This window comes from Perca flavescens, chromosome 5, assembly GCF_004354835.1.
Source record: "Perca flavescens isolate YP-PL-M2 chromosome 5, PFLA_1.0, whole genome shotgun sequence".
NCBI lineage: Eukaryota > Metazoa > Chordata > Actinopteri > Perciformes > Percidae > Perca > Perca flavescens.
This window is the reverse complement of record NC_041335.1, coordinates 5,503,466-5,518,472: the sequence shown is the minus strand read 5'-3', so window position 1 is coordinate 5,518,472 and position 15,007 is coordinate 5,503,466. Positions and strand designations below refer to the sequence as shown.

At 38.4% G+C, this 15,007-nt stretch overlaps 5 non-coding genes across 5 annotated transcripts; all 5 read right to left on the bottom strand.

The window, feature by feature from the left end:
- Positions 1 to 1,622: 1,622 nt before the first annotated feature.
- On the bottom strand, positions 1,623 to 1,694 carry trnaw-cca (transfer RNA tryptophan (anticodon CCA)). The gene has a single exon. It is a non-coding gene; the product is annotated as a tRNA-Trp (tRNA).
- A 9,425-nt stretch (positions 1,695 to 11,119) lies between these two features.
- On the bottom strand, positions 11,120 to 11,191 carry trnaw-cca (transfer RNA tryptophan (anticodon CCA)). The gene has a single exon. It is a non-coding gene; the product is annotated as a tRNA-Trp (tRNA).
- An 884-nt stretch (positions 11,192 to 12,075) lies between these two features.
- Positions 12,076 to 12,147, bottom strand: trnaw-cca (transfer RNA tryptophan (anticodon CCA)). The gene has a single exon. It is a non-coding gene; the product is annotated as a tRNA-Trp (tRNA).
- An 883-nt stretch (positions 12,148 to 13,030) lies between these two features.
- On the bottom strand, positions 13,031 to 13,102 carry trnaw-cca (transfer RNA tryptophan (anticodon CCA)). Its single transcript has one exon. It is a non-coding gene; the product is annotated as a tRNA-Trp (tRNA).
- Positions 13,103 to 14,875: 1,773 nt separating this feature from the next.
- trnaw-cca (transfer RNA tryptophan (anticodon CCA)) lies at positions 14,876 to 14,947 on the bottom strand. Its single transcript has one exon. It is a non-coding gene; the product is annotated as a tRNA-Trp (tRNA).
- Positions 14,948 to 15,007: the final 60 nt, after the last annotated feature.

Genomic DNA, 15,007 nt, shown 5'->3' with positions numbered 1-15,007 from the left:
AAAGATGGACGCAATAGTGCGATACGAGTCCCCAGTGCTTAGAAAACTGAAATAGAAATAGACAAATACTAGTTTTTAACAACGCATACTTTATGTTTTTACAACATTAATTGAAGTGAATAACAATGTAAACGAACTCACCGTAAACACAAGGCTAAACGCTGTTCTGGGTCGATTGGTTTACGGTAGTGTGTCTGTTCTTTTGTCAGCGAGGGAGCCAGTTGTTGAAGTAAATTTTCGAACTCACTGACGGACATTCTAAAATAAATGTCCGTCAAAAAAACGCTCATGATACATTTTCAGCTCTTGTACCAGTCAATAAAACTCCCCATGTTCTTCTCTTCTCGTAACTATGGGATGTATCCAATATCGGCGTCTTTTCCGGCGTCTTTCCTCATTCAACAGAACAATAATTTCTTCATCGATGAAGCTGGAGCTACTGGTGCTTGAAATATCCATGTTTTCTTTGTATGATTTTGACAAGCGCGTAATTACTTGCTCTCTTCTTCTGAGTGACAAGCGAGTGTCAGAAGCGTAAAGTTGCCCAGCGCCACCTTGTGTACCGGGGTATTTCTGTTTTACATTAAGCGCCATCTAATGTCAGGGAATGAATTTGCATGTTCACTCGGAGTTTTCTCTTGCATGGCTATTTTTGCAGCGGCTCTGCGGAGTTTAGCGAAGCCCATGACAATTGTGATTGGTTTAAAGAAATGCCATTAAACCAGAGCACGATTTCCCTGCCATCCCCGAATGCTGTGTGGAGTAGTCAGACACTCCTTCAGCGCGTCTGGCAAAGCGAGACTTATGGGCAGGTGGCGCTCTTTCAACATTTAGACATTAGACATTTAGAGTTCCTCCCAATCACGCCTCTCCAGGTGTCTCCATCATTGCCCACGTGTGCGTTGAAGTCCCCCAGCAGAACAATGGAGTCCCCCACTGGAGCCCCATGCAGGACTCCAGTCAAGGTCTCCAAGAAGGCCGAATACTCCGAACTCCTGTTTGGTGCATATGCACAAACAACAGTCAGAGTTTCCCCCCACAACCAGCAGGCGAGGGAGGCGACCCTCCAGGTCCACGGGGGGTAAACTCCAACACAGCGGCGCCAGCCGGGGCTTGTGAGTATCCCCACACCCGCCCGGGCGCCTCACACCCTGGGCAACTCCGGAGAAGAAAAGAGTCCAACCCCTATCCAGGAGTATGGTTCCAGAACCGAGACTGTGCGTAGAGGTAAGCCCCACCAGATCTAACCGGTAGCGCTCCACCTCCCGCAGCAGTTCCGGCTCCTTCCCCCACAGAGAGGTGACGTTCCACGTCCCCAGAGCCAGCGTCTGCCGCCCGGGTCTGGTCCGTCGAGGCCCCTGACCTTCACTGCCACCCGTGTGGCATCGCACCCGACCCCAACGGTTCCTCCCAAAGGTGGTGGGCCCCAGTAAGGATTGTGAGTTTAATTGCTAGTCGAGTAATTTCATTGTCCAGTAATTCAGAGCCCATTTTCCAGTTCCTGATGTGATAAAATCTCCAGCATGTGATCAAGATACCAACCTATCTTGCATGACTATTGTCCAATGGAGACAGAGAAACAGAAACACTATTGTCCAATGGAGACAGAGAAACAGAAACATTTACCCTGACGTGATTTGAACACGCAACCTTCTGATCTGGAGTCAGACGCGCTACCGTTGCGCCACAGAGTCTGAAAACCACTTTACCAAACTGGTAACAAGTCCAACACTGGGGGGCGATATTGATTAAAAACATCATAGTAGGCAGTTTAGGTGAGTTATAAAGGTTATTTTCAGGTTCATACTTCTGTTTTGTGCTTCTTCTAGAACATTTTACATGCTTTAATGTTCAAGAGACACTTTATTTTTCATATACGGCCCATGTGTGCAGCACCTGTACTCTCTGTTGTAGAGCTGTCTCTTTAAAATCCTTCCTAAAAAGCACAGTCTGCTCTCATTGGTCAGTGTTTCCAGGTGTCTGCATCATTGGCATCTGAAGCTTTTAAACCAAAAACTAAACAACCAGACATGTTCCAGCAGGAATGTGATCTGAAATTGGGGAGAAATTAACATTATCGGCAGCCAAGATTACAGGCTTCCCTGGTGTTAGCATGTAGCTACATGTAGTTAGCCTTCTGATCTGGAGTCAGATGCTCTACCGTTGAGCTACAGAGTCTCTTTCCAATCACCACTCATTAATTAACAAACTAAACACTTGTGCTGGTAAATGGATTACATTATACAATACCAGAAGGACACTAGGAGAGCAAAGACCTTCACCAAGGCCATGTCCTATCTCACAATGCTAACGAAACTAAATCATAATTTCACAAAGTGGAACCGTTTATAATTCTAGTTTTCAGTTTAATGGCCACTTTTGAGTTCTTGATGTGAAAAAAAGTATTTTAAAGTTCTAGTAAGGATTGTGAGTTTAATTGCTAGTCGAGTACACTCTTAGAAATGAAGCATGCGTGTAGTTTAATTTAAATACTTGTTTTATGGTAAAATTACTAAAAGTATTATGTTTATACAGTAAAAATAAGCAAGTTTCATTGCATTAAATTAATAGTATAATATTTCAAGTCTACAAAATGTCACAGATTCAAACCAATGTAACCAGATCATTTTAAACCTACTAGCGGTTGAAGATTGTCCCAAAGCGCTTTCCGTACTTGCAATCTCACACATGCGCAGTAGACGAGACGACGCATGGACAGCATTTTCCACCTTCGTGTACCACATGTCCTTGGGCAACTTTTGTAAATGTTTTGAATCCGTTATCATCCATAAATTATTTGGTAAGTAGAACGTTTTTTTTTTAGTAATATATTTTACAATTGTATATTTGTGACAACAGATAATGTTTTTTTCGCACTTAGCCGTATACTTTGTTGATAATTTAAAACGATTTCTTCCTAGCTTAATTCACCCATAATTACTAGCCTATATCCTTGTCATAGGAGCTAGCTAAGTGTTAGAAGTGTTAATTAAATTATCGAAATATTGAGCCTTCTGTGTGGTTATTTTAGTTTAGTTTTGTTTTAATTTAGCTTTAAACATTGTGCTTTATTTTTTTATTGAAATATTTAACATTAGCCTTACATAACACATGGCATAGCCATGTTCTTTTTTTAATGTTTTTTTTAGCTCCAGTTAAACTAGTATTGTTTTTTTAAGCTCCATTATAGTATTAAATTAGTGCTGCTGTCTGTTACTGTAACCATGTTAAATACTGTGTGTGTGTGAATGCAACAATGCAGAACCTGTGCAGAACTCTGCCATGTTCTCTGTGGCTGCTTACAGTGCAGCCCATACAAGTACATAAAAATAATCAGATAGCATTTACTGAATATGTGAGGTTTTTAGGGTAGCAATTTAAAACCTAAAATACTGTATACTTTCATAAACTCATTCACTTTACATTAAATCTTTTTTGTCTAGGCAAGCTATACATTGTGTAGATTGCAGATGTATTCAGCAATTGTCCCATCATGAGATGAGCCAGTGGCTCAAATATAATTGCTATAGGTTTGGAATGGACTCTGTATCATTAACACTTTCATGTCTTTTTTTTTTTTTTTTTTTTTAGGCTCTGAATGTGGAGGTGCAAACAGTGTTCTGAAAGTGAATCTACAAGGTACCAATTACTAAAACACTATAAATTGAACCAATTGCACATACTATGAATGCCCATGCTCATTCAAAACATGGAATGCACTTAAAACTCATTTGAGTCGATGTCATGTTGATGCTTTACATTTAAGGACTACAGAACAAGTAATATTGACATGCCTTTTGTGTCCAGGAAATGAAATAGCATCTAGTAGAGAGTATTTTTCTCATGTAAACCACCATCTGAGGAGTTATGAAACAGTAACTTGTATGTTTGAAAATTGTTATTTTCAAACCAATATATATGCTACTTTCAAATCCCATAAGAATAGGAAGCATGCACATTGCACTATAAAAGACTTTAAAGTTGGACTATTGAAAGGATGTAATAAAGATGGTGAGCATCAACTATCTGAAAAGCATTCAACTGCTGAAATTGCTTCTGATTTAGATTGTGACAATTTGACTGAAGCTGAGGCAGAAAATGATAACTTGCAAGACACAATAATTAAAAAATTGGCATCAGTCCTTCTGAAATTAGAGACTTTGTCACATGTACCAAGCTCTGCAATTGATGAGTTACTGGAAGAGTTGCATTTCATTTTTACCTCTGCTGCAGTGCCTGTATCACACAGTACAGCGTTTGACATTTTCAATAAGCATAACCTTCAGGTTAATCAGTTAATAATTAATGAAGTCATCTTAGCCATTTCTAGCAATAATCCTTTGGTAATAGCTATAGCTAAGGGTGGTCCATTAGCCTCAGCCTTCAAACGTAAACAGTACTACAAGGAAAACTTTAAGGTTGTGGAACCTGTTGAGTATGTACTAGAGGCAAGGTCCAACAAAACCTTTCAGTACGTTCCCTTACTGAATTCTCTACAGCAGCTACTTGATCGTAAAGATATAGTTGATAAGCTTCTTGATAATCATGCAGTTTCTTCTGCAAATGCACACCAGTATGAGTCTTTTCGGGACGGTGAATACCACAATAACAACCCTTTCTTTTCAGGTGAGGATTTAAGGATTTGCTTATGTTTGTACATCGATGACTTTGAGGTCTGCAATCCGCTGGGAACTTCACGCAAAAAACACAAACTGTGTGCAGTCTACTGGATTTTAGGTAACTTGCCTCCTGGTAGCAGCTCAGTGCTGTCCTCAATCTACTTAGCATTGTTGTGCAAAAGTGATCATGTTAAAGGTTATGGCTACAAAAAAATATTTGAACCTTTATTGCATGATATAGAGACTTTGGAGCAGCAAGGGCTGTTTATTCCACAACTTGGGTCATTTATCAAGGGCACAGTACAATGCGTTGTTGCAGATAATCTGGGGGCTCATGGGCTAGCTGGATTTGTAGAGAGTTTTTCGGGAAAATATTTCTGTCGGTTTTGTACAGCTCAGAATTGTGACATTCAGGAGAAAGAAGTGAAATCAGGGGTATTTGAGCGTAGAACCAAGGAAGTTCATCAGCTTCACGTAAAGACGGCTCAAGAAAAAGGGGAAAGCTGCTTTGGTGTAAAAACGTCTTGTGTTTTAACTGACAGTCTGTCTCACTTTAATGTGACAAGTGGTTACCCCCCAGATATTGTCCACGATCTGTTTGAGGGCATAGTTCCTGTAGAACTAGCACAGTGCATTAAAGTGCTTTTATCTAAGAAGTTGTTCAGTCTTGAACACCTTAATAATCTTATCCATTCTTTTCCATACAAAGAGGGGGACAAAACAAACCGCCCTCATTTGCTACCTAAAACTTTACAAAAGAAACGCACAGTGGGTGGCAATGCCCACGAAAACTGGTGTCTTCTTCGATTACTTCCTTTTATCATTGGTAAACTTGTTCCCAGTGATGAACCTGCTTGGCAGGTGATTTTGGATTTAAAGGATATTGCTGAATTGGTTGTTGCCCCTGTTCATTGTCTAGAATCAATTGCATATTTGGAGTGCAAAATCTCAGAGCATCGAGAACGTTATCAGGAACTCTTTCCTGATCAGAAGTTGTTGTCTAAACATCATTTTCTGGAACACTATCCAGAAATGATTAAATGTTTTGGTCCCCTCGTCTCATTATGGACTATGCGGTTCGAGGCCAAACACAGCTTTTTTAAGCAAGTTGTTAGGCATACAAACAACTTCAGGAACATAACTTTGTCATTAGCTACAAAGCATCAGTTAATGGTTTCCTATAATATGCTTTGTCCTGACAATGAAAAGCCTTCCTTGGAGGTTGCGCAAGTTTCAAAAGTCCCCATTGATGTCCTTAATGAGGATGTATTGAACACAATTACCCAGACATACCCTGACATCACTGATGTAAACCTTGCCAAAAGTGTCACTGTTAATGGCATAAACTACAAAAAAGGTATGATACTTGTGCATGGATCATGTGGGGGTCTTCCAGAATTCTCTGAAATAATTCAGCTGTGCATTATAAAAGATGATTTGATTTTCATTGTTAAAAAACTTAGCTCATGGTACAGAGAGCACTATCGAGCTTATGAGTTACACCCAACAAGAGAGCTTGCAGCTGTTGGTTTGAAGGAGCTTGCTGACCAGTATCCTTTGGCTGACTACAAAGTTGGATCCCTACGAATGGTGACTTTAAAAAGATTTGTACATGTGAAAGGTAATGTTTTTTTAAATTTATGTGGAGGCTTTACTTTTCTAATTTATTTGTTAATCAGATAATGTTTTGTAGCAAAAGTTTGCTTAAATTCATAATACAAACTAACTACTAATTACATTTATTATTACATAGGGCTATCATAAATGTTAATCAGGGGGAAAAGGAGGCATGTAGGCCTTTTCAGACACAAAGTGAATTCTTCTTAAAGAAACTTTCCTTTTTGTTTTGCAGAATGAATACAAGATGTCTGCAACTCTGAGAGTCATATTTGGCGTAGACAACGCATCGAAATTAATTCTGCCCAATGGAATACCCGATTCCATAGAGGACCTTCAAGGAGAGATTGGAAGACACTTCAGCCTGTCTGGAAATTTCAGGCTTCAGTATAGAGACATTGATTTCGACAATGAGTTTGTGAACTTAACGGAAACTTCAGAAATCAAAGACAAGAGCACAATTAAAGTTATTTACTTGCCAGATGAGACAGTCACACTCACGCTCACTACTGTTCCGCAAGGGGAAGATGATTTTTTGCTGTCCTCAGCATCAGACACAGACATACTTTCCTCCGCTGAATCTATTTCTTCAGGTACTTCCCTTAGATCACAGCCATGGCCCACAAACTTTGAAATACCTCAGTTCAGTTATGAGGTACAGATTCAGTTAGAAAAGGCAAAACAAGCCTTCTACAGCAGTGGAACTCTTCTAAAAACAACTAACAAACTTAGGTCCGATATACTAGATGGTTTGGCATCAGAAATCATCAAATACAAAGTTTATCCTTCTAGTACAGAGCTTGATGATGTGGCTCAGGCTCTGACAACAAAGTATCCCTTTTTAAAGGAGAAAGGATCTGTCACTGGCTTTTATGGATGGAAAATTAGTTTGAAGTACAAAATGGCAAACTACCGCACCAGACTAAGGAGCATCGGCTGCCCCGAGTTGAGCATCAACGCTGTAAAAGAAAAGCGAGGTGCCATGAGTCACGGACCTAACCAGGTAAAGAAGCCATGGAAAGCAGAAGTCAACTATTGTCCTGATTACCCTGCAGGCGAAACTAAAGAGAGCCTCGAGGAAGAAAGGAAAGCGCTTCTATTGGAGGTGAAAAAGAAGAACAACCAACAGCTAATCAAAAGTAAAATGGAAAGAACCTTTGCCTATAGAAGACAGGAAGTCGTTAAAGATATGCCCTTCATAGCAGAGTTCAAAAACAGATGGCCAGCCCTGTTTACTGAGAGCCAGGTAAAGTATTATTCCCCTGTATTTAATTTAAATATGTGGAATTAATGTCTAAATACTGTATTTGGGTATAAAACAAATGAGCACATATTTAATTGACAAAGGTTTGGAGGCTGTGTGGTAAGAATCCATGCATGTAGTTGTTCTACTCTATATTACAATGCACTTTACACATAGATCCATATAAAATGGTTACAGATACATTGAACCACCAACTAAAAACATTTACCAAAAGCAAACTCATGTTCCCTCTACACCAGGGGTGTCAAACAGAAAGTTACAGAGAGGGCCAAAATTAAGAACTGGTACTGAGGGCCAAACAGTCTTATTATACAGTCTTATTATTATTATGGGCACGCCATCTCCACTATCGAGGCAAACTGGATATAATTGTACCACGGGCCGGATGTAGCCCACAGAGTTTGAGTTTGACATGCCTGCTCTACACCATATGTGATCATTTTAAATATATTTGTTTTAACTTAAGAGACTCATAGTGAATTTGTGTTTTAATACGTTTCAGGTGAATGCAGAATTCACCCTCATCACCACAGTCCCCCTGTTCTCAACCTTTATGTCCCAACTGGATCATTACTCCAGCCAGCTAATGAGGGTATTCAAAAAGAAGGGGGGAACAGCAAGACGTGATATCGACGTAATCATTGCAGAAATGGACAAGGTATGTGTTTTGGGTGTATTTTGCGCTCTGACCCCTGGGGGTTTAACATTTACTCTAAACATAATAATTTTTTTGTATTATGGTCTTTAACCTCTCTATGGAAAGATAAATTATTTGCATATACCATGATCCACAAATACTACACTATTTACAAATATGATTTGCTATCCACAAATACAAAATTCTATGATTTGTACAAAGATGTATTTCTGTAAAAGGTCATAATAGATTTGTCAATGTTCAAAATCAGTTGTTGGCTTCCCACAGAATCCCAGTGTTGAAGTACAACGGACATGCATCCTAAAGGCGTTGTGCATCTACTTAAATGAAAAGCCTGACAGCCTTATTAAGGAGTACTGGGTAAGTTGCATTCTTCGTCAATCATAGACAAATTGATACAGAAAATATGTATTTTTTTATATTTTAATTTCACAAACCTGTGAATTGAAATGTGTTGTGTAGGCTAAGAACATGCATGTTATGCTATATTGATTTTTGCCAATGTTGACAATATATCAAATTTGAATATCATCGTTAATAGGATTAATCAACCAAAAACATAATTGGCAACAATTTCTACATTAGTATATAACGTATATATAATGTAAAGTTAAGCCAAAGAAATAAAAATCTGCCTTATTTAAACAAACGGGCAAAATAATAAGCAAATACTTCTTGGGAATGAGTATTGTGTTCTGTAATTGTAAACTTAACATCTTTTGGGTTTGTTACTAGTGTCATAGATGCATAATTAATAATGGGTGTCTTTCTTTGTCATAGGCCAGTGAGGATATTGGTATTGATGCCATGACGGAAATGGAGAGACTGGTTTTGGGCATCTACGTTGTTCGACATGATGGAGCAGATGCTACAGATCCACCTGAGGATGTTGGCGTCGTCATTGAAGGCTGCACAGTGCTGCGAGATCTGAGAGAGGTTGCAAATGGATGTGCAGTCCTCCTTGGCTTGATCTACTGTTTAAACTTGAGCTATCCCAAGGAGCTGCGATACACTTTCGAATTTCTTCAGAAAGTGTTAATGGAATTGGATGGGAACAAGCTCTCCACTAAAGTGCAGGTCCTCAAAAACAAACTGCATGAGTAAAATCACCTGCACCAGACAAGACTGGACCTGGTGTTGGACTTTTGTTAACGGTTACTTGATTTTTGGACTGCTGCTAGACAAAATAAAGCTGCGATCAATGATGGTTTCAATGGATCGCTGTTTTACTAATATCACCTACAGCAGACAAGACTGTAGTTGGTCATCAGCTTGCTTGGGGAAGCTCAGTTCTTTGGATTTTGGACTGCTGCTAGAAAAAACATCTAGCAATCTAAAGACAGAATGTTGGTTGTGGTAATTGGCATTTAAACTGCACTTGTTTTCTGATTTCTAATTGGATCAAAACATATATTAAATAGGACGTACACTGGTTTGTTATTATAATGTAGCCATCTCAAAGAATTTTAAGGTGAAGATTGTTTTTGGTTACATAAACAGGCATTTATTAGATTGCTGATTTTCTTTTTCTCCTGTTGATGCAAACTATAAACCTTTTTATTTTTCATGACAATGTTCTTGATAAATCAGCATGTATGTAAAGTCTGAACTTAGTATGTTCTAACGGTGAAGTGAGAATTTTCTGCTGCATAAATCCTCTTGCTTGTAATCTTCACTTAATTTAACCTCCCTCCATATAACAATAAGGATTTGACTCATTTTTTATTTCGGCAGGCAAGACCTACAAGTTCAGATTCATTTTTGGGACTATAAAGCTATAATGGGATTAAACCTTATCGGATGGTGAAAGAGATTCACAGACAAGTTTTATATTTTAGAATTTGTTTTATATTGTTATATTCTTTGCATTTTTTTTTTTTTTTTTTTTTTTTTTTGGAATTCATCCATTTGGTGCTTAAGTTTACTGAGGCCTCAAGGTAAAAAATGTATTTGTTTGAAAATATATTTTATTCTTGGCAGGAGTTTGGCCCTCCAAATTTCCACTAAAATGGAATGGTTAAATATACTAGGCTACTGCATATACATGATTATTTAGGCTCATTGTGTTTCTGGCAGTTTAAAAAAGGGTAAATTACTGTACAGTATATCTCATTGTCCCAATGCCAATGATGTATTTTGTGATGAAAATTTGAGACAGAAAATCTGGCACAGTGGACATGCAGTGCGACAATCATTTTTCCATTTAGTTTGTCAGTCAGAGTTGTCAAATTGTTGTTTTTTTCTTAAAGTTTATAGTTAAAGCAGTTTATTAAGCTAAAACACAAGGATTTGCCTCTAATTTTATTTTGGCAGGCAACACTTGTTGGAAGTTCTTGACATTGTAAAAGTTCAGATTCACTTTTGGGACTATAAAGCTATAATGGGATTGAACATTATCAGATGGTGAAAGAGCTTCACAGACAAGTTTTATATTTTTGAATTTTTATTTATATACTATTATTTACTACTACGGTATTTGCATTTTATACTTGGATTTATGTTTGTCTTCAATTTTATTTGTACACTTTGTATTTGTATGTAAGTGTTGCTTACATATTTTCATGATAGTCCCAGATATAGTAATGTACCTTGAAGGTCAATATAACTTTTTGACAGATTATATTTCAAAACCAAAGTTGAATAAAGTCAATTAAAGTGACTTAAGTAGTTTTTATTTGACCTGCAGACTTAAACAGAGCAACTAAGTTCTAGTCATTAAGTACAATCAACACACATGGAAAACATTAGCAAAGCTTATTTCTGTTTAATAAATTGAACTTAATCAGGTCATGTTAATTCAAGCTATAGTGATTAAATTCAAGACAATACTTTACATTTTTCATTGTCCAGTAATTCAGAGCCCATTTTCCAGTTCCTGATGTGATAAAATCTCCAGCATGTGATCAAGATACCAACCTATCTTGTGACTATTGTCCAATGGAGACAGAGAAACAGAAACATTAACCCTGACGTGATTTGAACACGCAACCTTCTGATCTGGAGTCAGACGCGCTACCGTTGCGCCACAGAGTCTGAAAACCACTTTACCAAACTGGTAACAAGTCCAACACTGGGGGCGATATTGATTAAAAACATCATAGTAGGCAGTTTAGGTGAGTTATAAAGGTTATTTTCAGGTTCATACTTCTGTTTTGTGCTTCTTCTAGAACATTTTACATGCTTTAATGTTCAAGAGACACTTTATTTTTCATATACGGCCCATGTGTGCAGCACCTGTACTCTCTGTTGTAGAGCTGTCTCTTTAAAATCCTTCCTAAAAAGCACAGTCTGCTCTCATTGGTCAGTGTTTCCAGGTGTCTGCATCATTGGCATCTGAAGCTTTTAAAACCAAAAACTAAACAACCAGACATGTTCCAGCAGGAATGTGATCTGAAATTGGGGAGAAATTAACATTATCGGCAGCCAAGATTACAGGCTTCCCTGGTGTTAGCATGTAGCTACATGTAGTTAGCCTTCTGATCTGGAGTCAGATGCTCTACCGTTGAGCTACAGAGTCTCTTTCCAATCACCACTCATTAATTAACAAACTAAACACTTGTGCTGGTAAATGGATTACATTATACAATACCAGAAGGACACTAGGAGAGCACAGAACTTCACCAAGGCCATGTCCTATCTCACAATGCTAACGAAATTGAATCATAATTTCACAAAGTGGAACCGTTTATAATTCTAGTTTCCAGTTTAATGGCCACTTTTGAGTTCTTGATGTGAAAAAAAGTATTTTAAAGTTCTAGTAAGGATTGTGAGTTTAATTGCTAGTCGAGTAATTTCATTGTCCAGTAATTCAGAGCCCATTTTCCAGTTCCTGATGTGATAAAATCTCCAGCATGTGATCAAGATACCAACCTATCTTGCATGACTATTGTACAATGGAGACAGAGAAACAGAAACATTGACCCTGACATGATTTGAACACGCAACCTTCTGATCTGGAGTCAGACGCGCTACCGTTGTGCCACAGAGTCTGAAAACCACTTTACCAAACTGGTAACAAGTCCAACACTGGGGGGCGATATTGATTAAAAACATCATAGTAGGCAGTTTAGGTGAGTTATAAAGGTTATTTTCAGGTTCATACTTCTGTTTTGTGCTTCTTCTAGAACATTTTACATGCTTTAATGTTCAAGAGACACTTTATTTTTCATATACGGCCCATGTGTGCAGCACCTGTACTCTCTGTTGTAGAGCTGTCTCTTTAAAATCCTTCCTAAAAGCACAGTCTGCTCTCATTGGTCAGTGTTTCCAGGTGTCTGCATCATTGGCATCTGAAGCTTTTAAACCAAAAACTAAACAACCAGACATGTTCCAGCAGGAATGTGATCTGAAATTGGGGAGAAATTAACATTATCGGCAGCCAAGATTACAGGCTTCCCTGGTGTTAGCATGTAGCTACATGTAGTTAGCCTTCTGATCTGGAGTCAGATGCTCTACCGTTGAGCTACAGAGTCTCTTTCCAATCACCACTCATTAATTAACAAACTAAACACTTGTGCTGGTAAATGGATTACATTATACAATACCAGAAGGACACTAGGAGAGCACAGACCTTCACCAAGGCCATGTCCTATCTCACAATGCTAACGAAAGTGAATCATAATTTCACAAAGTGGAACCGTTTATAATTCTAGTTTCCAGTTTAATGGCCACTTTTGAGTTCTTGATGTGAAAAAAAGTATTTTAAAGTTCTAGTAAGGATTGTGAGTTTAATTGCGAGTTGAGTAATTTCATTGTCCAGTAATTCAGAGCCCATTTTCCAGTTCCTGATGTGATAAAATCTCCAGCATGTGATCAAGATACCAACCTATCTTGCGTGACTATTGTACAATGGAGACAGAGAAACAGAAACATTGACCCTGATGTGATTTGAACACGCAACCTTCTGATCTGGAGTCAGACACGCTACCGTTGAGCTACAGAGTCTGAAAACCACATTTTAACCAAACTGGTAACAAGTCCAACACTGGGGGGTGATAAAATTGATTAAAAACATCATAGTAGGAAGTTTAGGTGAGTTATAAAGGTTATTTTCAGGTTCATACTTCTGTTTTGTGCTTCTTCTAGAACATTTTACATGCTTTAATGTTCAAGAGACACTTCACATGCTTTAATGTTCAAGAGACACTTTATTTTTCATATACGGCCCATGTGTGCAGCACCTGTACTCTCTGTTGTAGAGCTGTCTCTTTAAAATCCTTCCTAAAAAGCACAGTCTGCTCTCATTGGTCAGTGTTTCCAGGTGTCTGCATCATTGGCATCTGAAGCTTTTAAACCAAAAACTAAACAACCAGACATGTTCCAGCAGGAATGTGATCTGAAATTGGGGAGAAATTAACATTATCGGCAGCCAAGATTACAGGCTTCCCTGGTGTTAGCATGTAGCTACATGTAGTTAGCCTTCTGATCTGGAGTCAGATGCTCTACCGTTGAGCTACAGAGTCTCTTTCCAATCACCACTCATTAATTAACAAACTAAACACTTGTGCTGGTAAATGGATTACATTATACAATACCAGAAGGACACTAGGAGAGCACAGACCTTCACCAAGGCCATGTCCTATCTCACAATGCTAACGAAAGTGAATCATAATTTCACAAAGTGGAACCGTTTATAATTCTAGTTTCCAGTTTAATGGCCACTTTTGAGTTCTTGATGTGAAAAAAAAGTATTTTAAAGTTCTAGTAAGGATTGTGAGTTTAGTTGAGTAATTTCATTGTCCAGTAATTCAGAGCCCATTTTGTTCCTGATGTGATAAAATTCATGTGATCAAGATACCAACCCACTTTATTGTCCAATGGAGACCAGTTCCTGATGTGATTTGAAAAATCTCAGCCACAGAGTCTGAAAACCATGTGATATTGATTAAAAACATCATAGTAGGAAGTTTAGGTGAGTTATAAAGGTTATTTTCAGGTTCATACTTCTGTTTTGTGCTTCTTCTAGAACATTTTACATGCTTTAATGTTCAAGAGACACTTTAATGTTTTTTCATATCGGCCCATGTGTGCAGCACCTGTACTCTCTGTTGTAGAGCTGTCTCTTTAAAATCCTTCCTAAAAAGCACAGTCTGCTCTCATTGGTCAGTGTTTCCAGGTGTCTGCATCATTGGCATCTGAAGCTTTTAAACCAAAAACTAAACAACCAGACATGTTCCAGCAGGAATGTGATCTGAAATTGGGGAGAAATTAACATTATCGGCAGCCAGGATTACAAGCTTCCCTGGTGTTAGCATGTAGCTACATGTAGTTAGCCTTCTGATCTGGAGTCAGATGCTCTACCGTTGAGTTAGAGAGTCTCTTTCCAATCACCACTCATTAATTAACAAACTAAACACTTGTGCTGGTAAATGGATTACATTATACAATACCAGAAGGACACTAGGAGAGCACAGACCTTCACCAAGGCCATGTCCTATCTCACAATGCTAACGAAATTGAATCATAATTTCACAAAGTGGAACCGTTTATAATTCTAGTTTCCAGTTTAATGGCCACTTTTGAGTTCTTGATGTGAAAAAAAGTATTTTAAAGTTCTAGTAAGGATTGTGAGTTTAATTGCTAGTCGAGTAATTTCATTGTCCAGTAATTCAGAGCCCATTTTCCAGTTCCTGATGTGATAAAATCTCCAGCATGTGATCAAGATACCAACCTATCTTGCGTGACTATTGTCCAATGGAGACAGAGAAACAGAAACATTGACCCTGACGTGATTTGAACACGCAACCTTCTGATCTGGAGTCAGACGCGCTACCGTTGCGCCACAGAGTCTGAAAACCACTTTACCAAACTGGTAACAAGTCCAACACTGGGGGGCGATATTGATTAAAA